The 22,568-nt window shown below is 39.5% G+C and overlaps 2 long non-coding RNA genes across 6 annotated transcripts in view; both read left to right on the forward strand.

Annotated features, from left to right (window-relative positions):
• Positions 1-22,513, forward strand: part of LOC106557921 — an 80,201-nt gene extending 57,688 nt beyond the window's left edge. For 3 of the 5 annotated variants that reach the window (XR_005380076.1, XR_005380077.1, XR_005380078.1), the window contains 4 exons: positions 5,414-5,495; positions 6,384-6,583; positions 7,370-7,535; positions 22,455-22,513. This is a non-coding gene — a long non-coding RNA (uncharacterized LOC106557921). The remainder of the gene's footprint in view (positions 1-5,413; positions 5,496-6,383; positions 6,584-7,369; positions 7,536-22,454) is intronic. The other 2 variants (XR_005380079.1, XR_005380080.1) reach the window with 2 other exon arrangements.
• LOC119877649 lies at positions 10,016-18,201 on the forward strand. Its single transcript, XR_005380084.1, has 2 exons — positions 10,016-11,851; positions 15,758-18,201. It is a non-coding gene; the product is annotated as an uncharacterized LOC119877649 (long non-coding RNA).
• Positions 22,514-22,568: the final 55 nt, after the last annotated feature.

Raw genomic sequence — 22,568 nt, forward strand, 5'->3', positions numbered from 1 at the left:
AAAGACTTCGATGAATTTTGTCCACTTGTAGGTTTGACTGCTCATTCTATGGAGTTTTTTTTTTTTTAAGATTTTATTTATTTATTAATGAGAGACACACACACACAGAGAGAGAGGCAGAGACACAGGCAGAGGGAGAAGCAGGCTCCATGCAGGGAACCTAACATGGGACTCAGTCCCGGGTCTCCAGGATCATGCCCTGGGCTGAAGGCAGCGCTAAACTGCTGGGCCACTGGGGCTGCCCTCAGCCTATGGAGTATTGTTAAAAATTCATTTGGTATGGAAGTCATGAGGGCTGCCCCCGGGTGGGCTTGGTGGACCCTGGACAAATGTGGGGAGCTGGTGGTAAAGATGTTCCTCGCGTCCTTCCCTGTGTGCAGAACAATTTCACCCATCAGTTGGGCACCACTGCTAACAGGCAAAACCTTTGAGTTTAAAGTTACTTTCATTATTTTCTGCTGTCTAGTATAATTTGATAAACTTCTAAGAGTCTGAAGCATTTTTGAACCCAAACCTAAATTATCAAAGAAACCGTGTAAAAAAACTTAGCCTCTTCTTACTTGCATATTCATTAAAAAGAAATAGAAGATTGTGTGTGGGGTGAGTGGGGTAGGGTGGCAGGGAAGTGTTTGGTTTTAAAATAAAATACTCACTCAGACATCTGGAATTTGAATTTCTCTTCTTCAACTAATTATAGCTTTTGTGTGTGATGCAGAAAGGTCAGCTTTAAGGACACTCAAAAGATCATTTAGCAGAAGCAGCATGAAGTACAAATAGCAACACATATAGTAGAATTATAAATTAATAGAGACTCATTATTCCTTCAGAATTTACAGACCTTTCTTATTGTCTTATCATTGTGCTTTTCAATGCCAGCTTTAAATTATAAAACCCAGTTTGCTGTAATATTTTCAATATAGAAAGGATTCTGAGAAAGGAGTCAGTATTCAAAATATGCCTGGTCATTGCTAGAAGAAACTGATGAAATACACCATAGTCTTTTCACTTAGGACCAGATTACATGTTAAGGAAGATATAAGAAGGATTGGCCCTCTGACATGAGAGATTTTTTTTTTTAATTTTATTTATTTATTCATGAGAGACACATAGAGGCAGAGACACAGGCAGAGGGAGAAGCAGGCTCCATGCAGGGAGCCGGACGTGGGACTTGATCTAGGGTCTCCAGGATCACGCCCTGTGCTGAAGGCGGTGCTAAACCCCTGAGCCACTTGGGCTGCCCGACATGAGAGATTCTGTAGAACTTTCAGGCCATGTTCTTCTTTTAGGGTTGCATTAGATTCCAAAACATGGGCTCTGAGTAGAGCATTAAAGTGAAGCTTCAGGATATAAGGTAGTTGCCTTTAAAAATGATTGAGAAAGATTTTCTTAAAAATGTCTTTTTAAAATTTAGACTTTTAACAAGATACAATTGAATTATTTTCCTTTTATCTAATAAGGCATTCTGTAACTCATGGAATGATATGCCTTTAATAATAATATCACCACTGAGAAACCTGAGCCAATAAGGAAAATATAGTCCTCATAGATTTTTGTAACTTTGCTGCTGCATAAGTTAGAAAGGTTCTTTTAGGGAGAAGTCACAGACAGTAACTTTAAAAAGAGAGAATTCACTTAAACGATTCTGAACATTCTCATAAGCCCTAAGTAGGAGTTGAACAGGTGGGCTTGGTGAGTTGAAGATGAGGTACCATGGACATTTAGAAGTCATGTCAAATGGACTCAGTTCTAGGGACATTAGATAAGCACCAGATTTCTATTCTTAAGAGAAAGAGTCTTGTTGGGCCAGTGTGGGTTAGGCTACCTTGGATGTAGGAGCTGGGGTGAGAGGGGCAGGATTACAGTGCAGACCTGTCTCAGAGGCCATCGAGGGCAGGGCCCCGAGAGGGACAGTGTGGGTTACTGCACCCATGAGAGGTGTTGAATTTAGAAATTACAGTTTCTAAAGTTTTATGTGACACACACATACACACACAGATACACACACAGGTAATCAAAATTCAGGTGGTTTCTTATACACTCCATAGCTATAGTTTGCACGATTGTAGGAGAAATTATTGCAATACCAGGTCATTAGTTTCAAGGAACAGTGTCTTCATAGCTCAATCCTCTTGTCATATGCTTACCACAAGGTCATTGAAATAGAAATGAGATGATTGAGAAATAGTATATAATACATATGTAGTAAGTAAACATGTAAACTAAAATGCAGGGGAAAGTAGGAAATGAAGGAATGTGGAGTTGGTGGAAAAGACAGACAGAAGGCAATGAAAGAATATTTCAGCCAGTGTGCAAAATCCCAGAGGCAATGAAGGGCAATTTCTACTTGGAGAACTGCAATTCGAACCATATTTATTGGGGTGCCTGGGTGGTTCAGTCAGTTAAGCTGGGGACTCTTAATCTCAGCTCAGATCTTGATCTCAGGGGTGAGTTCAGGTCCTGCATTAAAAAAAAAAAGAATCCTATTTATTGTGGCAAATAATATAGGGAGTTATCATGTGAAGCTAGAGCAATCAGCAGAAGTGACGTAATGAAAAATATGGTGAGTTACGTTAAGGACTATTTTGATGATAATGAGGTCTTATTAAAGTGTTTGAAATGGGGGATACATGATCATAGTTTTGAAATTTTTTTAAAGATTTTATTTGTTTATTCATGAGAGACACAGAGAGAGGAAGGCAGAGACACAGGTGGAGGGATTCCCCTCCCCCTGCAGGAAGCCTGATGCGGGACTCGATCCTGGGACCCCAGGGTCATGACCTGAGCCCAAGGCAGGTGCTAAGCCACTGAGCCGCCCAGGGATCCCATATATTTTTGAATTATCAAAACTGCTGTGGCAACTGGACTAGGGCCATAGTGGGGATACTAGTTAGAAGAATAACAGGAATCTGAGAGAGAGCAAGCAGTGGAGCAGTGGACCGAACCAAAGCGGTGCTGGTGGTCATGGAAGGAAGTGATGGAGACAAGAAATCAACAGGCTGTGTTTGGCAGGAAATGAGGGGTGAATAAGTGGAGGTGAGGATGGAACAAGGCTCTAGTGTGGGCAGCCCGGTGGATGACAGGGCTGATCACTGAGATGGGGTAGGGCAGGCTGAGATAGAAAAAGTAGTTCCACTTATGGCATAGTGTACTTTAAATGCTTCTGTTACAGCCAAGTAGAGGTGTCCAGTAGTTATTACAGGTCTGGTGATGGGGAAAAGAATCTGGGGGTAGAGATACACATTGCGAGACTGGACCGGAACGCATTGAGACAAGTGTTAAAGCGAGCCATTGTTTCTCTCAGTTCTGATGGCACCCCTACAATGGTGACGCTGTAAAGATGCAAGGTCTTCATAGTCTCTTTAGGGGAAGGGTGTGGGGAACTTCTGAGACTGGCACTTTGAGAACGCTCATTGGTAAGGTGGAAGAAAACATAAACCAGCAAGGGAAATGGTTTTTTGCAAGGCTAATTTCTCTTTCCTTACAGAGTACCGAGTGTACTCAAATGAGTTATTATGAGTAAAAAAAAAAAAAAAAAAAATACCTCTAGTGCATGGTCTCTATCTCCGTGCGTGGAACCTGAGTTAATTATCTAAACTTGGGACTTCTCCTCACAGCGCTGGATCAGACACAGCTGGAGTGCTGATGAGGTGGCTTATATAGGTTGGTGTCCTGTGCTACCTCACAGACTCCCTGATGTCAGAGATTATATTTTATCTTCATCTCTTAGATTCAGTTCCTTGACTAGGGCCTACCAGGTGGCAGGTGCTCAGTAAATAGTCATTGATTATATCAAGGTTCTTTTTCAGAAGAACACCCTCATATTCCAGGAATTCCTTTTTGTGCCCTCCAGTCACTTCTCAGAATTTCTTAGAGTGGAGTGAGGATGTCCAGTGGGGTAGATGGGAGGTAAAGTCTGAATCTTCGTGAAGCTTATATTTCTTTGGCATGGAGTGTTTCGAAGTTCTCTGGCACGTGAGACCCTAGAATTACTGAATGCCTCTGAAATTGTACCCACAAGTCTTAACCCTCAATTTTTGTTTGATATCTTCTTTATGATAAACTAATTTTGAAACTTGTTAAAGGTTACAGCTGAGGGAGAAAATAGAATTGACAGCTATGTCTGTTAGTATTCTTCTTTTGCAAGTAATAGAATATTGAACCCAAAGTAGCTTAAGCAAAGCAAAAATATGGCTTCAGGCCTGGCTTTCAATAGGGGCCAAGATGAGTCTACCGAGAGTTGCTTATGTCCATTTTGGTACCATTACTCCAGGTTAATTTCTTTCTCACGCAGTAGATTTTGGTTCTACTTCCTCGGAATTGATTCTTCCATGATGGCAAGATAGTTACCAAGAAATATAAAGTCTTTCCAAGCTGAGATCCTGCAGGAAAAAAAAAGGCACTGTTGTGGCATCCCCTGAAGTTTCATTGGCTCTGATTGGGTCATTTGATCATTCAGAAACCTATAATTATAATCCAGAGAATAGGAAATACTGACTAGCTTAGACCTGGTCTTCTATGATGTATATGGGCTTGCTTGGAAGGCTGCGTTGTTTACCCAGGGGAAATCTGGTAATCTGGTTTCAGTTATTTGAAGAAGAATGACAAATACAGTTGAGGGCATGTGCTCTACCTTTTTGTCCCACTGCATCCAGGGCAGATGATAATCGATCATGGTACATTTTTTCCTACTGTATTGGACATGGTTTTGGCAACCTTGTCAATACACTGCTGTACTCAGCCATTAGCAATTCATCAGAGTTGGCAAGCAAGATGAACATTAGATTTGATGCAGAAATTACCTGATACTTCTTCGACAAAGCCATGCTTTTCTTCATCAGTAAATCAAGGCAGAAGCAGACTGGAAGCGTTCTATAACAAGGTTCGAATTGATCACTGATGAACGTTTTTAATTGCCCCTCCCCTTCCTTTTTGTTTTTCTCTGTATGTGTTCATTTATTAATAAGGAATATTTTGTTTATAGGTTCTGAGAAACACTCTGGTCATTAGTTGTGGAATAATAATAAATTTGTTCTTTTCAGGGTGGACATTAAAAGCATTGGAAAACATTCTGTGATTTCAGTGGGCACAACATGGCCAAAATAATTATGTATTTTTCCTACAAGAAAAAAATGCAAAACATAAACAGATGAAATCAGACTCAAACAGATGGGTTTCCTTCTGGGGCCCAGTGGTCAGTATTTCAGGAATTCTGAACCTGAACCCTGACTTTGTGTCACAGTTACCCAAACCACTCATGTGACCACAGGAATCCCAGGAGGCCCTTGCCTTCCTGTGCCATCATTCCAAATGCTTCTAGCACTGGCTCACTTAGGCCAGAAATTCCAGAACTACACATTTATTTTTGTGAATTTTAAAGCTTTTCTTTCTTTGTCTCCTCTTAAAATGCCCTTAGGAGGACCCCTGAAGAACAGACCATTAAGTTCTACTGGCTATTTACAACTCTTATAGCTGGGGTGTTGGATTGTGCTTTGAAGGTAGGTTTTATTATATGGGAAGTGGGAAAAGCACTGGGGGATGGAGCAGGTGCCAAAAAGGGATAAAAGTATCTATAAAGAGGAGGCTGAGAAAGCCACAGGCAAATGTTACTTCTCACTTTATTACGGGGTCTTAGAAGGAGCCTTTATGATGCAATTTGAGAGCCTCCAAATTTCAGTGTGTTCATTCTGTCCATCCATCCCACATTAATTTCACAGACATTCATTGAGTACTGTGTCCAAGGCACGGAAGGGAATAAAGATGTAATTTCTGACTAAGGAATCTTAATCACCTAATTGTATAAGGTGGAGAAATAGTAAAGTTGCATTGTCTGACATAGTGTTTCAAAAGTTTTCAAGGCCACGATCCTAAAGTTACTCTATGATTATTTGTACTCTCTAGTCTAGAAAAGTATGTTATTTTCTCAATCACAAAATGTACTTTCTCAAAAATTCTTTGGTGATTTAGCAAGTAAGCCACCATGATAATGCAGAGACATTTCACTTTGTCTATAGTGTATTTATACTGTTGTCTTTACTACCCTCTTTCCCTTCTCTTTCCACTTCTACGCATCTCTCCAATGCCCTGTTCTCTTTCCTCGCCCTTCTCCTCTCTGCTACCTTTTCTCTTCTTTCTTCTCGCAACCCTCCCTCTGCCCACACATAATCTCTTCTCTTTTCCACTTTAACCTATTTTCTTCTCTGTTCCTCCTCTCTCTCCTTCTTCTCTCTCTTTACCTCTCTTTTCCTTTCTCCCTCCCTCAGTTTTGCTTCTTTTGTAGTTTGACCTCATTTCGTGCAGTGCACACAGACATCCCTGTGTGGAAAAGGAGGGGTTTGACCATAGATAACTCTATGTTGACACCAGCTTTGGCCTTGACCCTATAGGAAGAAGATATCTCCACTCTTCTAGCAACCATCTATAAGTTACTTCAGTTTGTCCAGCTTGGGTAGTATCTACATTCCTGGATTCAGTGTCCTAGGCCAAAGGGATGAATACCATGATGTAGTGCATCTGGACTGTGGCCTCACTCTGAGGCCAGGGCCACACTTACTGGGATTGGCAGTTCCACCAAGGCTAAGGGGAGGTAAGGAGAGTGGTTCCCCCAAAAAAGTGGGAGTGTAATTATCAGGAGAAATTGGGGGAAGGGATTCTGAGTAGGAAAAAGCAAAATCAAACCAAACCAGAGTAAATGGCAATATCTACCATTTGTCTAGAACACAATTATTTTTACATCATACATTATACATAAGAAATACCTTTGAATCCTAAGCAACTTTTTCAGGATAAAATTCACTAAAGATAAGCTAAAGCCCGTGAATATTTGTTTTCACACAGCCTTGATAAATTGACCTCGAATTCGTCATTGTCTTCTAGTGAAGGGAGTAGCTAACATGTTATTTAAGAGCCAGGGGCTAAATCATCACTCTGGTATAAAGAACAGGATTGTACAGTACCATAAAAGATCAGTTTGTGAAAGCTGTCACAAAGCATTTAGAGATCAGAGACAAAATAATGAAAGGGTCAGTTCAATTCAATTTGACAAATATTTATTGAATATATATTTGATGCCTGGATCACCAGGTTAAATTACAACTCTACCAGGAAGAAAATAATAAAATGATTAGTTGATATACGTTTGAAAAGGTAGGGATATGCTAATATATCTTCAGCATTAAGTTCAGATAAGCTAAATGTATGTTCAGATTCAGGGTGGTGCTGGAAAGCAGGGGAGTGACCCTGCCAGGGCGGATAAGCTCTGCATACCTCACTGCCTGGAGGAGGCGGTGCTGTTGCCCTGGGGCCACCATTATACAAGCTTCCTCCTAACCTTTCAGAAGTGACAGGGTAATAATACCTTCCACCTTCCTAGGGCCATTCAGCCAACGGAGTGCTTTCACTGTCTTACTTGATTCAGCCTGAGCGCTCTGTAGGATTGGCCAGGAGAATCAGCATCAACCCCAGTGAGCAAAGGAGGTCCCGGGAAGTGAAGGGATCCACCCAGTGTCACACAGGTCCTCAGGGAGCTAAGACTCAAGGTAAGTTTTTCTGAATGCGAGATAGGCAAGTGCCCCCACTGCATCACTGCAACAGTCTCTTCAGTAGAGGTGGGAGGAAGGGCCAACTCCCCGGTGCCCTTCTGCCTTGACCTGCACTGGATTGGTCTGCCCAGGTCTCTCCTTCACTGGCTCCTGATCTTCCCTGGCTTCCAAGTGCAGGTATCTTTCAAGGCAGTGGAGCCCAAAATTCATGAGTCATCACAATTCCCTTGGGGAACTTCAATATTCCTTCTAACACCCCCTGACATACAAGCACACCCACGGCATCCTGGTCCCAACCCATTCTTGATTTCTGTTAACATTTTGACATTGTTGCAGGTTAGGGTATGTTTCTGAGATACAGTTAGAATTGCAGAAGTTTACTGAGGAGTGATCTCCATGAAAGGAAAAGAAGGGGAGGTGGAATCAGGCACAGGGAGCCATCGCCCTGCACGCTGACCTGGTAGTGTCGGCTCAATGGAGAGTCCTGGGGCAAAGATGGCCTGCTAGAGGGCTACTTGTTGGTTGGAAATGGCCAGACCCTATACTACTGTGCTGTTCAGCTCTCTGGGGGCCTCCTGAGAGGAGCATGGCCTTGACCTGAAAGCCGAGGGAGCTACAGCTGGAGGCTGCAGGCTCACCATAGTCCTCGCAGCTGGGCGGTGAGTCCTTTCTGGAAGGGGGGATCTGAGTTGCGCGGCCCTATCTGTGCCAGTAGCACCTTTAGCATGCCGATTTGTGTTCATCATTTAAATGTTTTATGTCTTTATACACTAACTGGAGTATAACCTTATTAAAAGTCAGTGCCTTAGGACTACAACAAAATCCCAAACAAGATAATATATGGTAAAAAAGGAAACAAAAAATAAAAGAGTCAGGGTCATTTTATGGATTTCTTTTTTAACCCCTTCTGTAAAGCCACACATCAGATTTCCTATTCGGTCACTGATTGAATTGAGAAACAAAATAACTGGGTACCTCTGGAAGAAAGAATAAGACAGTCTTCAAAACATTCACAGAAGAGAGATAAATAAATATGACCTCTCTTGGAGAAACTTGACAAGTTGGAACCAAGAACAAATGATAAACACGAGCTTTGTTTAAAATTTAATTAGGTTCCAGATTTGTTGGTGTGTGAGATTGCAAATATTTAATATACTAGTGGAAACACATTCTTGAGGTTTATACTTGGGAAGATGACTACATCCAAGCCAGTCACAACTCCTGGATCTAGATCTGATTCAGTAAGAGGTGCCGTCTTACAAAAGAATCTGGCTTTCTGTCCTTGGGTGACAAGATGGCCTTGATATAGGTCACCAAGCCCTCATACAGCTGCCTCTCAATATTCCTGTGCTGCTTTCGAGCTCAGGGAATGAACTTAGGGACTGACCAGTGCCATCAGGAATACCTTTTGGCAGGAGATGGGAATTGGAATATTTGTGTACCCGATATTCCCTAGCATCCCTGCATGGCTTTTCTGCATATTGAAAGCTTCCTGTCATTATCTCGGAGTAACAGAACAGCTAAAGTAATCATTCCGACTTACTTCATTTTGACAGTGCAAAAGCTTTAAGATACGTTTTCCTGGTGGCAAAAGACACTTGATAAACAGAACTATCCTTTAAAAAACAGTTTTTGGAGCACAAACAGCTGTCTTCCATTTTTGGCATAGAAAGGCAACACTAAAATGACTAATCCCACTAAGTATTACAATAAAAGTGCTGACGAAACCTTAACTATATCCTTCACATCTTTAGTAGCCCTATAATTACAGATCTAGTTTAAAAAACCCCCAGCAACTTCTAGGGCACATTTAATTACTATCTGCCTTTATCATCGCCTTCCTTCCCATAAGAGTGTTCTACTTATGCATGGCCCCCTGGACCAGTCACTCAGCTGCCCTGAAAAGATAAATGTGTTTTTCAATAAAACGATTTCACCTAGTATGATTTCCATTATCCTAGAAGATAGTCTGGAGGGATAATCAATAGTCGTTGATCAGAAGTGGGACTTGAGCCTCTTGGCGAATATTCTGCTGCCATCTATACTTCATAAGAGCGTCAACCTGCACCTATTTTTATCTTTACCCGCACAAATGGACAGGTTTCATGGGTTGAATAGCAACAAAATGGGAGCCTAACAATAAAAAACATCCCCAGGAAATTACTTTAGAAAATGTCAATTTTAAACAATGCTTAGGGTTCAACAAGGGGTAAACTGAGGGAGGATTTTTAAAAAATAAAATGGATCTATTACTCAGTATATTTGAAATTGTTCCTCAAAAGGTCATCACTGCTGTAGGTAATTTTGCAGATGTAGCTGCCTTTTCTAACCTGCTTTTAATTCCATTTTCTTTCTTTCTTTTTTAAAAAAGATTTTACTTATTTGTTTAGCACAAGCTGGGGTGCAGGGGAGGAATAGTGGGGGACAGAGGAGGAAAGATACTCAAGCAGACTCTGCATTGAGCAGGAGCCTGATGTGGGCTCTACCTCGAGATCCTGAGATCATACCTGGGCTGAAATCAAGAGTCTGGCACTTAACAGACTGAGCCACCCAGGCGCCCCCACATTTGCTTTCGAAAGCCTGCAGTGAGCAGGGGGTTGGGCCTGTACATGTCTGATGTCCTTTAGGACACACCTGTGGGACACTAGGCGTTGTGAGCAGTATCTGTGGTTGTTTCCATAATTCTGCATCCCGCTTTGGGCATCCCTGTTGGTTTGTAGCTCTGGAATATTGGGTCGTTCTCAGGAGAGCCTCTGGAGGCCTGTAACCACATGCCTGTAGGTAGCAGTGACATGGCTTCATCTTGCCTTGTCAGATTATATGGGAGACAAATCTTGGTGGTGGAGAGTACAGTCTTGGAATCATACCAACTAGACTTAGATGCTGGGTTCTGCTCCTGGGAAAGTGCATGACCTTGGGCAATTTACATCAGCTCTCAAGGTGCCGGTTTTCTTACATGTAAAACAGGAATAATAATATTACATCATAGGGCTGAGATGAGAAGAGGTGAGACAATGTGTATGAAGCTCTTAGCACATTCCCTGGCATGAAAGAAAGTGTTCAGGAAGTGATGGCTATGTTTTTTACTCTTGTAGACAAACTAACAGGAGACTCAAACTGTAATGCAGCATGTTTGGAGGAATCATTGGAGACATTGGTGTCTATTTGGAATAAACTGTTTTAGTCAAGATTCTTATGCTTGCAAAGAAACAAAGCCTGTTGGAGCTAGCTCTGGTCAGAAGAGGTGTGAATGAGAGTTTATAGAAGAATCTCACAGGACAAAGATGAACGGTCAAGTCAGGCTCACAGGGGTTGCTGGGGGCTGGGACCCACAACAGGGGTAGGTCTCTGTTCCTCAGTCCCTATGTGGCCTTCTGCTCTGTGCTTCTGCCCATACTTCTGCACTCTCTTCCTCTCTCTTGGCCAGATTCCTTTGCTTACTCATCTTGCATGTGGCTCCAGTGGCTTCCTAGCCACCATTGATTGCAACAGACTTGTGTGTTTTAACACACAATGTATGAGAGAAATTGGACTGGCCCACTTTGTTTGAGCCCGGCCACATGAGTCACCAGCCATGGCCCAGCCAGTCGACTGGCTTTTCTTTTGGTCAGCTGTTAACCTGTGATCCAATCAGTCATGGCCTGTGCAGTTAAGATCTCGTGGAAAGTTAAAGCTGCCTCTGTCAGACAGTGAGCAGAACAGGTTTTCTAGAAAAGAGTAGGAATATCTAGTACAGTCCGCCTGAGAGCTGTCATCTCTACTATTCGCAGTCTTGCTAACTGAGTCCCATGGAGGAGAGCTCAACCACAGAGAAATTGGAAAGACCCAAACACTGGTGGTCCCTCCTCCTCTCTCCCTAAACAGGGCTGGTGTCAAGAGGGTTGCACAATGAAAAAAAAATCTCTCCATCTGTGCCTTCCAAGGTAGTAGGTCAGAATGGGAGGGACTGTGCTGGCTTTTTCCATGTACAGGGAGGAGCAAGGAAAAGCCTAGAAGTAGTGGTGGAGGCAGGTTGGGGTGGATAAGGGGGCTGAGTCGGAGTGGACGGGTGGGCTGAGGAGCTGTGACCCCTCTGGAGAGGGCAGAGGAAGGGCGGGTGCGGAGGGCCTTGGGGCTCAGGGAAATGGCTGACCCAACGGAGAGGAGGCCCTCTAAATTCCTCTGGCCCCGAGCCCCGGGGGCCTGGCTTTTCTCTCAGTGCTGGCAAGGGAGGTGCCTGTTTATCTGAGGGGCTGCTTACTGCAGGCTGCAGCTGTGCTGGACCCTCCCCTGGGGCGCCGAATTCTCCGGAGACAATTGGACCAGGACAGCAGGTTAGTAAGGGCGAGGTTCCTCAGTTTAGCAAATTCTGGGCCAGACAATGAGTTCTCCACATTCTCTATGGAGGGAGGGTCTGGCGCCAGGGGCTACAGTTAAAATGTGAGAGAAGGAAGCCTCTTGCTGTGGAGATATCTGGAATGAGGCCTCGCCCTTGAAATTAACGGGAGAAAGCACGGGAAGTCCTTACTCCCAGTTGTGGCCAAAGTCTCCACATTTTCACTTTGGTCAGGAGAGGTAGTAGCCTGGTGTTGTGAAATCTCCTACTCTCATTTAGTTGTAATTGCCTTCCGGCAAAATATTGTGACCCATGGGTCACTTCCCAAGCAGATGGGAGGAGAAGCTCTTGTTAGTAACCAAATGCCCTTGGCCAAAAGACCTAGGAATTCGGGGATGGATCAGGGCCCCATGCCTCTATCAGAGAAGGGAGAGGACAGTGATCGGAGCACAGTGAGGGCAAGTCCAGGAAAAAGGATCACTGGTAGATTGAAGTGATAATAATTAACGTAACAACAGTAATAATTGGTCCCATTTCGTTAGCACCAATTAAGTATCAGGTACTTTGCATACATTTATTTCTCCCCAAATTCTGGAAAGTATCTAGAGAAATACCTGTTGTACAGATGAGGGAACCAGAGCACAAATCCACACAGTAGCTGAGTTGGAGTTTGAGCCCTGGTCTGTCTGACACTTCTCTACCTCGAGACAGGAAGTCGAGGAGGACTGCTGGGAACTTCACCCTGAAAATAATAAAGAGGGTACAAACAAGAAGCAAAGAATGGGGTTTTGCTTTGAGATCTAGATGGAGAGAAGGAAGGAAGACAAAAAATTAAGTCAGCTAGAAGAGAAGAGGAAGACAAAGAGTGGGTGGCCATGGTCAAGGGTTTGGACATAATAGTTTCACCAAATGGAAAGTTAGGCCATCTGGGTTGGCAGGGGATAGAGGGGATTGAGGACCCCTCTGCTAGGGGAAAAAAAAAATAAAGCTTGGCTGGAGGGTGCAGAGAAGAGGAGGAAAAAAATTCCTTCTTACCCTTTCCAAGATTGTCTGAGTTGAAATTAGTATTCTGTAAGAGTCCAAAAGAAAGAGGAGCCAGCATGACTCGGGCATTTTTGCCAAAGGTAAGGAGCAATGTACTTGTCTTCACCAATATTCAAGTGACTAGAAACATTCTGGATGGGACTACACTTCTTCAAAGAGCTCTGGGTAGGCACACAGGTGCAGTTCCACATGCAACAGCTGATGGCATTACCTGCCCCACACCCCTCCCTGCACCTCCCCCCACCCTGCTCTACTCCCTCAGGCAGGGATGCTAACAATTAGTCTGCCGAGACAGGCAAATCTAACGTTAAAGGCCAGGAACGATTCCGTGTGTGGACTTCTGTAAAGTCAATACTTCTCTTTTGGGTATTTAACATTTTCATGGAAGGATTACAGGTATTGTGTCTAAAAAAATTCTAGAGACATTTCTGTGTTTTGCCGATAAAGTAGAAAAAGTTCCGACTTCCCTATTTGTGTATCTTCTCAGTGATGGTTTTCACAGCAGAGAAGTCTCCCTATTAGGGATATAGCAAGTGAGGAGAGCTTGAGGACAGAAGTTTTCATTGTAAAGGGTGATGTCTTATTTCAAAGAATATCAACAAAATCCTCTATGTTTTCAATTGTAATAACAAGACAGCATCTATACAGGACCACAGCCTTGCCAACCGTATGAATTATTACGCAGGTGCCAATTCCCTTTATGATTCTAGGGATGAGATTATAGAGATATGGAGCACTGTAGATGGTGAGGTGCATCATTTCCTGGACTGTGTTCTAGTGAAATTATTCACAAGGAAATTTCCTTGAAAGGAGGGTATCATCATAAATAAGTTTGGGTACTGCTGCATTCAAAAGATCATCTTTTGGAGGTTTATTATTATGCACATCAGCTTATTAAAGAAAATTTATTTCAGTTTGTTTAACCCAGTGTTCCCCAATCACATTAGACTAGGATAATACCTTGTCACCAAATGCTTTTCAACACTCTACAGTGCTAGTGTTGTACCTGGTGCTAGACCTGTGTGCCTAGCCAAGGTTTTGCAAAGGAACTCTGGGAAACACTACATATATTATGTAATACAGTGTATATAGGTGATGTATAATTGTATACATGTATATATATTGTATATATATATTGTTTGCAATGTATATACAGCATATATTTCTGTTCCTTTAAAAAAATGTATGAATTCACTCTGTATGTATTGTCCAATTCTTGCTGGATGGAATATTTCCTATAAAAAAAATCTTTGGTACCTTGAAAGACAAAACAATAATATCTCATGATTTTAGTGTGTATTTTTTATTTAACAGAGAAAATAGGACTGCATATGACTATCATTTGCTAATTGTGTGTGTGTGTGCTCCTCCTTATTTTTGAGAGATTTTGGCTTAAGGAAAAATGTCACATCTCTAATTTTGACAATTACCAGTTTTGGGGATTAAATCTTTATCCCTCATTCTGGATGTGGCCCTTTTGTTTATACTGGTGTAATACATGCCTCAGCACTGCTCCTATAATTATATCATAGAGATGGAGAGGCACAAGTTGTCCCAACTTATCAGAAAGAAAAAAAAAATGCATTTTCCAAAATGTCAAAATACATGAAATCAGTCGCATAAATTGTGAAAAATAAGTCACAGGTCTTTGTGTGCTGGGACAACATAAAAAAAAAATCCTTTTCATGAAGACCTACCATTACACTTTGTATAACCTAAACATTTCAGTTGTAATGATTGGTGATGACTTTGAGAGGATAACTCAACTTGAAAGTTTTTCTACCATTTTTTTAAGATTCTTTTTTTTAAAGATTTATTTACTTTTAGAGAGCAAGAGAGATGGAGGAGGTGCACAGGCAGAAAGAGAGGGAGAGAGAGGGAATCTCTAGCAGAGTCCCTTCTGAACACAGAGCCCCACATGGGGCTTGATCCCACAACCCTGAGATCATTTTCAGGTAGGTGTATACTTACACATATATGACCAAAATGTCAAAATACATGAAATCAGTCACATAAATTGTGAAAAATAAGTCACAGGTCTTTGTGTGCTGGGACAACATAAAAAAAAAAATCCTTTTCATGAAGACCTACCATTAACATTAGGGACTCTCAGGAATTTCTGGGCCACATTTTGAGAACTGCTGTTCTAAGCAATGGTTTTCAAATATTTTTGACCTTGACTCCCAATAAGAAATAAATTTTGTATGCTGTGCTCAGAATAACCATAACTGAAACAAAAGTTTCACAAAACTAAACTTTTACTATTTGTGAGCCTCTGTGGCATATTCTGTTCTTTTTATTTTTGCCTTACTTCAAAAAAAAAAAAAGATGATTGTGATTTATTAACTTGCATGGATTGAGACCTACTGTTTGAAAATCATGGCTTTAGAGAGCTTATATTTAGAAGTGTAATTTTGGTGTCTATGGTACACTTTCCAAACTGGTTCTTCCAATTTATGCTCCTTCTCAACAGAGTGTAAGAGTCATCTTTCCACATCATTGCCAATACTTGGAATTGTCAGACTTTTAAACTTTTTCTAATCTGTAAGATGTCGGGTTTTAATTTGCATTTCCCTGATGCATCTTTTAAAATTGCCTACTCATACCCTTTGTTCATTTTTAAATTTAGCTTTTTATCTTTTCTTTTTCTTTGATTTTTAAAGTACATTTTTTTAGGATGCAAATCAAATGCCAGCATTATGCTTTGTAAACATCATCTCCCAGTCTGGCATTTGTTTGTTTGTTTGTTTACTTTTTACTGTTCATACTGTCTTTTTATGTTTAGATCTTTTCTTTATTATCATGTTATCATATTATCAGTCTTTTATTTTATGGTTTGTGCTTTTGTGTCTTGACACAGAGAGTCAAGCGAAATGAAGAAGCAGAGAAATATATTCCAAATGAAAAAACAAGATAAAAGCTTAGAAAAAACCTTAGTGAATGGAGATCAGTAAAATACCTGATAAAGAGTTCAAGTAATGGCCATAAAGATACTGAATTGGGGAGAAAAATGAATGAGCACAGTGAGAACTTCAACAAAGAGGTGGAAGGTGTAAGAAAGTACCAATTAGGAGTTATGGAGCTAAAGAATATAATAACTAAACTGAAGACGACATTATGGGGTTCAATAGCAGACTTGATGAAGCAGGAAAAAAAGATCAGTCAGCTTGAAGACAAGGCAGTGGAACTCACCCAATTAGAGCAACAAAAAGAAACAAAGAATTAAAAAAAAGTGAAGATAGTATAAAGGGATTATGGGACAACATCAAATGGATTAACATTTGCAATTTGGGGCTTCCAGATGGAGAAGAAAGAGAGAAAAAGGCAGAATTCTTATTTGAAGAAATAATGGCTGAAAACTTTCTTAACTTCAGGAAGGAAGCACACACCCAGATCCAGCAAGCCTAGAAACTTCCAAATAGGAAGAACCCAAAGATACCCACACCAAGACACATTAAAATATCAAAATTTAAAGACAAATATATTAAAAGCAGGAAGAAAAAAAAACCCAAAACTTGTTTTGTTACGTACAATGATATGGGAACCCCCATAAGACCACGAGCAGATTTTTCAGTACACACTTTTCAGGCCAGAAGGCAGTGGCACAATATATTCAAAGTGCTGAAAGAACAAAATTCCCAACCAAGAATATTCTACCTACATTCAGAATTGAAGGAAAGAAAAAGCTTTTTAGACAAGCAAAAGCTAAAGAAGTTGATCACCACTAAGCCATCCTTACAAGAAATATTAAAGGGACCTCTTTAAGCTGAATAAAGGGCACTAATTAGTAATAAGAATATATATGAAAGAAGATTAAATCTCACTGGAAAAGTAAAGGTAGTAGTAAAGATCATGGGTTAAATACTTATAAAGTTAGTATGAAGGTTAAAAGACAAAAGTAGGAAAAATACCTATGACTTCAATTATTAACTAAGGGATACACGGGCTCAAAAGATGTAAAACATGACATCAAAAACATAAAACATGGAAGGAGAGTAAAAATAGTGAGCTTTAGAATGAGATCAAACTTAGGTTGTTTTCAACTTACAATAAATTTATAGATATAAATTGTAATGTGGAAGCCTCATGGTAACCACAAGGCAAAAACCTATAGTAAATATACAAATAATAAAGAGAACAGAATGTAACTGTACCACTAATGAAAATCTTCAAACTGTAAAGGGAGATAGCAAGAAAAGAAGAAAGAGAGGAACTATAAAAACATCCAGAAAACAACTAAATGACAATAAGCACATATTTACTGATGATAATTTTAAGTGTAAAAGGACCAAATTCTCCAATCAAAAGGTATACAGTGCCTGGAAAGATAAAAACACAATACCTATCTATACGCTGCCTGTAAGAGATACACTTTAGATGTAAGGCCACACAGACTGAGAGTGAAACTGGAAAAGATAATTCATGCAAATAGAAATGAAAAGAAAGTTGAAGTAGCTATATTTATACCAGACAAAATAGACTTTAAAACAAAAACTAAAATAAAAGAAACATTATTAAAAGACAAAGGGGTCCATTCAACAAGAGGATATAACATTTGTAAATATTTATGCATCCAACATAGGAGCACCTAAATATATGACCCAGATATTAACAGCCTTAAAGGAAGAAATAAATAGTAATACAGTAATAGTAGGGGACTTTAATACCACTATCAATGGATGGATTATCTAGACAGAAAAATCAATAAAAAAATATTGACCTTACATGACATGTTAGACCAAATGGACTTAGATATTTACAGAACATTTCATCCAAAAGCAACACAACACATAGTCTTCTCAAGTATACCTGGAACATTTTCCAAGATAGAGCATATGTTAAGCCACAAAACAAGTCATACTACATTTAAAAAGGGTTGAAATCATATCAAGTATTTTTTCCAACCACAGTGATATGAAACTAGAAATTAATCGCATAAAGAAAACTGGAAAATTAAAAAATACATTGGGACAAACAGAAGTGGAAATGTAACATGCCAAAATTTATGGGATGCAGTAAAAGTAATTCTAAGAAAGAAGTTCATAGTGATAAATGCCTACCTCAAGAAACAAGGACAGTCTCAAATAAACACCTAACTTTATACCTCAAGTAATTAGAAAAAGAACAAATGAAGCCCAAAGTTAGTAGAAGGAAGAAAATAATAAAGATTAGAGCAGAAAACATGAAACAGACTATAGGACAACAGAAAAGATCAATGAAAGTAAGAGCTTATTCTTTGAAAAGATAAATAAAATTGACAAAACTTCAGTTAGATTCACCAAAAAAAAAAAAAAAAAAAAAAAAGAGAGAGGACTCAAATAAATAAAATGATAAATGAAAGAGGAGATATTACAACCAACACCACAGAACCACAAAAGATCATGAGACTACTATGAACAATTAATTATATGCAAACAAATTGGACAACCTAGAAGAAATGGATAAATTCCTAGATACATGCAATCTACCAAGTATGAATCATTATGAAATAGAAAATCTGAACAGATTAATTATCAGCAGGGAGAATGAATCAGTCATCAAAAACCCTCCAATCAACAAAAGTCTAGGCCTAGAAGGCTTAACTGGTGAATTCTAGCCAAACATTCAAAGAAGAATTAATACTAGTCCTCAGATTCTTCTTAAAAAATTGAAAAGAGGGGAACTCTTCCAAACACATTTTATAAAGGCAGCATTACCCTGGCACCAAAACCAGACAAAGATGCCACGCACACAAAAAGACAATTACAGACCAATATCAGTGATGAACCTAGATGGAAAAATTTTCAACAACATAAAAACCAAATTCAACTATACGTTAAAAGGATCATTCACCATGATCAAATGGGCTTTACTCCAGGGATGCCAGAATAAATCAATCTGTGATATACCATCTTAATAAAATGAAGGATAAACAGCAACCCAAGTGAGACACACACACACACACACACACACACACACACACACAGAGGAATATTACTCAGCTATAATAAATAATGAGGTCTAACCATTTGCAACATGGATGGACCTAAAAAGTATAATGCTAAATGAAATCAGTTACACAAACAAGGGCAAATGCCATATGATTTCACTCATATAAGAAATTTAAGAAAACAAACAAACAAAGAAAAAAAAGACAAAACCCAGACTCTTAACTACACAGAACAAACTAATGGTTGCCAGAAGAGGGGTCGGCAGGGGAATGTCTGAAATAGATAAAGGGAATTAAGAGGTACAAAGTTTCAGTTACAAAATAAATAAGTTATGGAGATGAACAGTGCAGTGTATGGAATATAGTTGATAAGATTTTAATAGCATTGTTTGGTGATAGATGGTGACTACAATTACATACTGAGCACCAAATAATGTATCAAATTGTTGAATCATTATGTTGTATACCTTAAACTGGTGTAACACTGTATGTTAATTATACTTCACTTCAATAAAAAAAATTAAAAACATATGATCATCTCAAAAGATGCAGAAAAAGCATTTGACAAAATTCAACATCCACTTATGATAAAAACTCTGACCAGAGCAGACATAGAGGGAGCTTACCTCAACAAATAAAGGCCACAGATGACAAGCCCATAGATAACATCATACCTAATGGTGAAAAGCAAAAGCTTTTCCTCCAAGATCCAGAACAAGACAAGGTTCAACCCTCACTACTTTTACGTAACATAGTATTGGACGTCCTACCCAGTACAATTAGGCCAGAAAAAAAAAAAAGAGGAAATAAAACTGGAAAGAAGAAGTAAAACTTTCACAGTTTGCAGATGACATGATATTGTATATAGAAGAATCTAACAATTCCATCAAAAGACTGGACAGAACTAAGAAATGAATTCAGTAAAGTTGTAGGATATAAAATCAATATACAAAAATCTGTTGTGTTTATACTAATAGCAAACTATCAGAGAGAGAAATTAAGAAAACAATCCCATTGTAAATTTCATCTACAATAAAAACTATAAGACATTAATGAAAGAAATTAAAGAAGACACAAATAAATGGAAAGAAATCCCATGGTCATGGATTGGAAGAATTAATATTGTTAGGATGTCCATACTACTCAAAGAAATATACAGATTCAGTGCAATCTCTATCAGAATTCTAATGGCATTTTTCACAGAAATTGAATGATCCTAAAAATTTTATTTGAGGCACAGAAAACCCCAAATAGCCAAATTAATCTTGAGCAAGAACAAAGATGGAGGCACCATGCTCCATGTTGGTTTCACCATGATGATTTCAAACTATATTGCAACACATAGTAATTAAAACAGTATAACATATTTTTTTAAAGATTTATTTATTTCTTTATTCATGAGAGACACAGAGAGAGAGAGGCAGAGACACAGGCTGGGGGAGAAGTAAGCTCCATGCAGGGAGCCCAACGTGGGACTCAATCCTGGGTCTCCAGGATCAGGCCCTGGGCTAAAGGTGGCGCTAAACCACTGAGCCACTCGGGCTGCCCAAAAACAGTATAGTATTGGCATAAAAACAAAAACATAGATCAACGGAACAGAATAGATTAGAAATAAACTCATGCATATATGGTCAGTTAATTTACGACAAAGGAGTAAGAGTGTACAATGAGAGAAGGAATAGTATCTTCAATAAATGGTGTTGGGAAAATTGGACAGTTACACGAAAAGAATGAAACTCTCTTACCCCATACACAAAAATTAACTCAAAATAGATTAAAGACAGACATGAGACCTGAATCGTAAAACTCCTAGAAGAAAATGTAAGCAGTAAGCTTCTTGTTGACATTGGTCTTGGAGATGATTTTTGTAATCTGACATTTTAAAAATTGAAACCAAAAGCAACAAAAGCAAAAATAAATGGGTGAGACCACATCAAACCAAAAAAGCTTCTGAACAGCAAAGGAAGTGATCAACAAAATGAAAAGACAACAGAGAAAATAATTACAAATCATGTATCCAATAAGGGGCTAATAATCCAAAAAACCTAAAGAACTCATACAACTCAATAGTAAAAAATGAACGTGGGGCAGAAGGTCTGTATAGACATTTTCCCAAAGAAGGCATACATATGGCCAGCAGGTACATGAAAAGATGCTTAACATCATTAATCATCAGGGAAACGCAAATCAAAACCACAATGATCTATCACTAAGCACCTGTTAGTATGGCTGTTATCAAAAGGTTGACAAAAAAAAAAAAAAAACTAGAAGTATCAAGTGTTGGCAAAAATGTGGAGAAAAGGGAAACTTCTGCACTGTTGGTAGGAATGTAAATTAATACAACCACTATGGGAAGCAGTATGGAGGTTCCCCCCCAAAATTAAAAATAGAACTACCATATGATCCAGTAATTCTGCTTCTGGGTTTTTAGCCAAAAAAAAAGCATTAATTCAATAAGATACATGCATCCTCATATTCATTGCAGCATTATTTACAATAGCCAAGGTATGGAAATAACTTAACCATCCACAGATGAATGGATAAAGAGGATGTGATATGCATTTACAATGAAATAATACTCAGCCATAAAAAAGAATGAAATATTGCCATTTAGGACAACATGGGTAGATCTTGAGAGCATTATGCTAAGTGAAATAAGTCAGACAGAGAAAAGGAAATATCACATGATCTCTCTTATATGTAGAATCTAAACAAACCAACCAAAAATTAAACTCATAGATCCAGGGAACAGATTGGTGGTTACAAGGGCCAGGAGGTGGAAGGTGGGGGAAGTGGGTGAGCTGTTTTTAAGTAAAATTCCAGAAAAAGAAAACCAGAAAGAAAAAAGAAAAGAAAAACAAAGAAAAGGAAGGAAGGAAAAAAGGAATCATTAGGCAGTGAAAGCTTTCAGTCTGCTGAGTCAGAACTGCGAATAAGTCTCTGGATTTTACCTTCCCTCCCTAAATCCACTGGATGGTGACACACTCCTGCACTCAGACAGTAAAAATAATATTCTAGAAGTTCTTACCTTCCAGCCATGTAATATAATGATACAGTGTTGAGGACTAGATATCAAATGAGATCATGGGCGAGGAGATGCATTTAAAACCCCAAGGGGCTTTATAAATATGAGGTGGTGGTGGTATTACTGTGATGGAAGACATTATGCCACTTGACTGGTAGAGTTATTGGCAAAGTAGTCAAACACAAGACCCCACATTGACGGGCAAGTCATTACAAGCCACCTTTTCCTTGCCCAATTTAAGTAGGCTGTGATCTAAGAAGGCAGTGTTATTTTGGCTATCAGATGCTTGGGCCACCACAAAAACCTATTTAAAACATCTGATTATAATATACATTATATTAGATTATATATTGGTTTCTTGTTTTTTTCAAAGATTTTATTTATTCATTCATGAGAGACAAAGAGAGAGAGGCAGAGACACAGGCAGAGGGAGAAGCAGGCTCCATGCAGGGAACCCAATGTGGGACTTGATCCCGGGTCTCCAGGATCACATCCTGAGCCAAAGGCAGAGGCTCAATCACCGAGCCACCCAGGTGCCCCTATTTATTGGTTTATAATAAAAAATGGCTCTAATTTTTCTTTTTCTTTCTTTTCTTTTTTTAGATTTTATTTATTTATTCATGAGAGACAGAGAGGCCGAGACACACGCAGAGGGAGAAGCAGGCTCCATGTAGGGAGCCCGATGCAAGACTCGATCCCTGGACTCCAGGATCATAC

This window comes from Canis lupus, chromosome 27 (assembly GCF_011100685.1).
Source record: "Canis lupus familiaris isolate Mischka breed German Shepherd chromosome 27, alternate assembly UU_Cfam_GSD_1.0, whole genome shotgun sequence".
Classification (NCBI taxonomy): domain Eukaryota; kingdom Metazoa; phylum Chordata; class Mammalia; order Carnivora; family Canidae; genus Canis; species Canis lupus.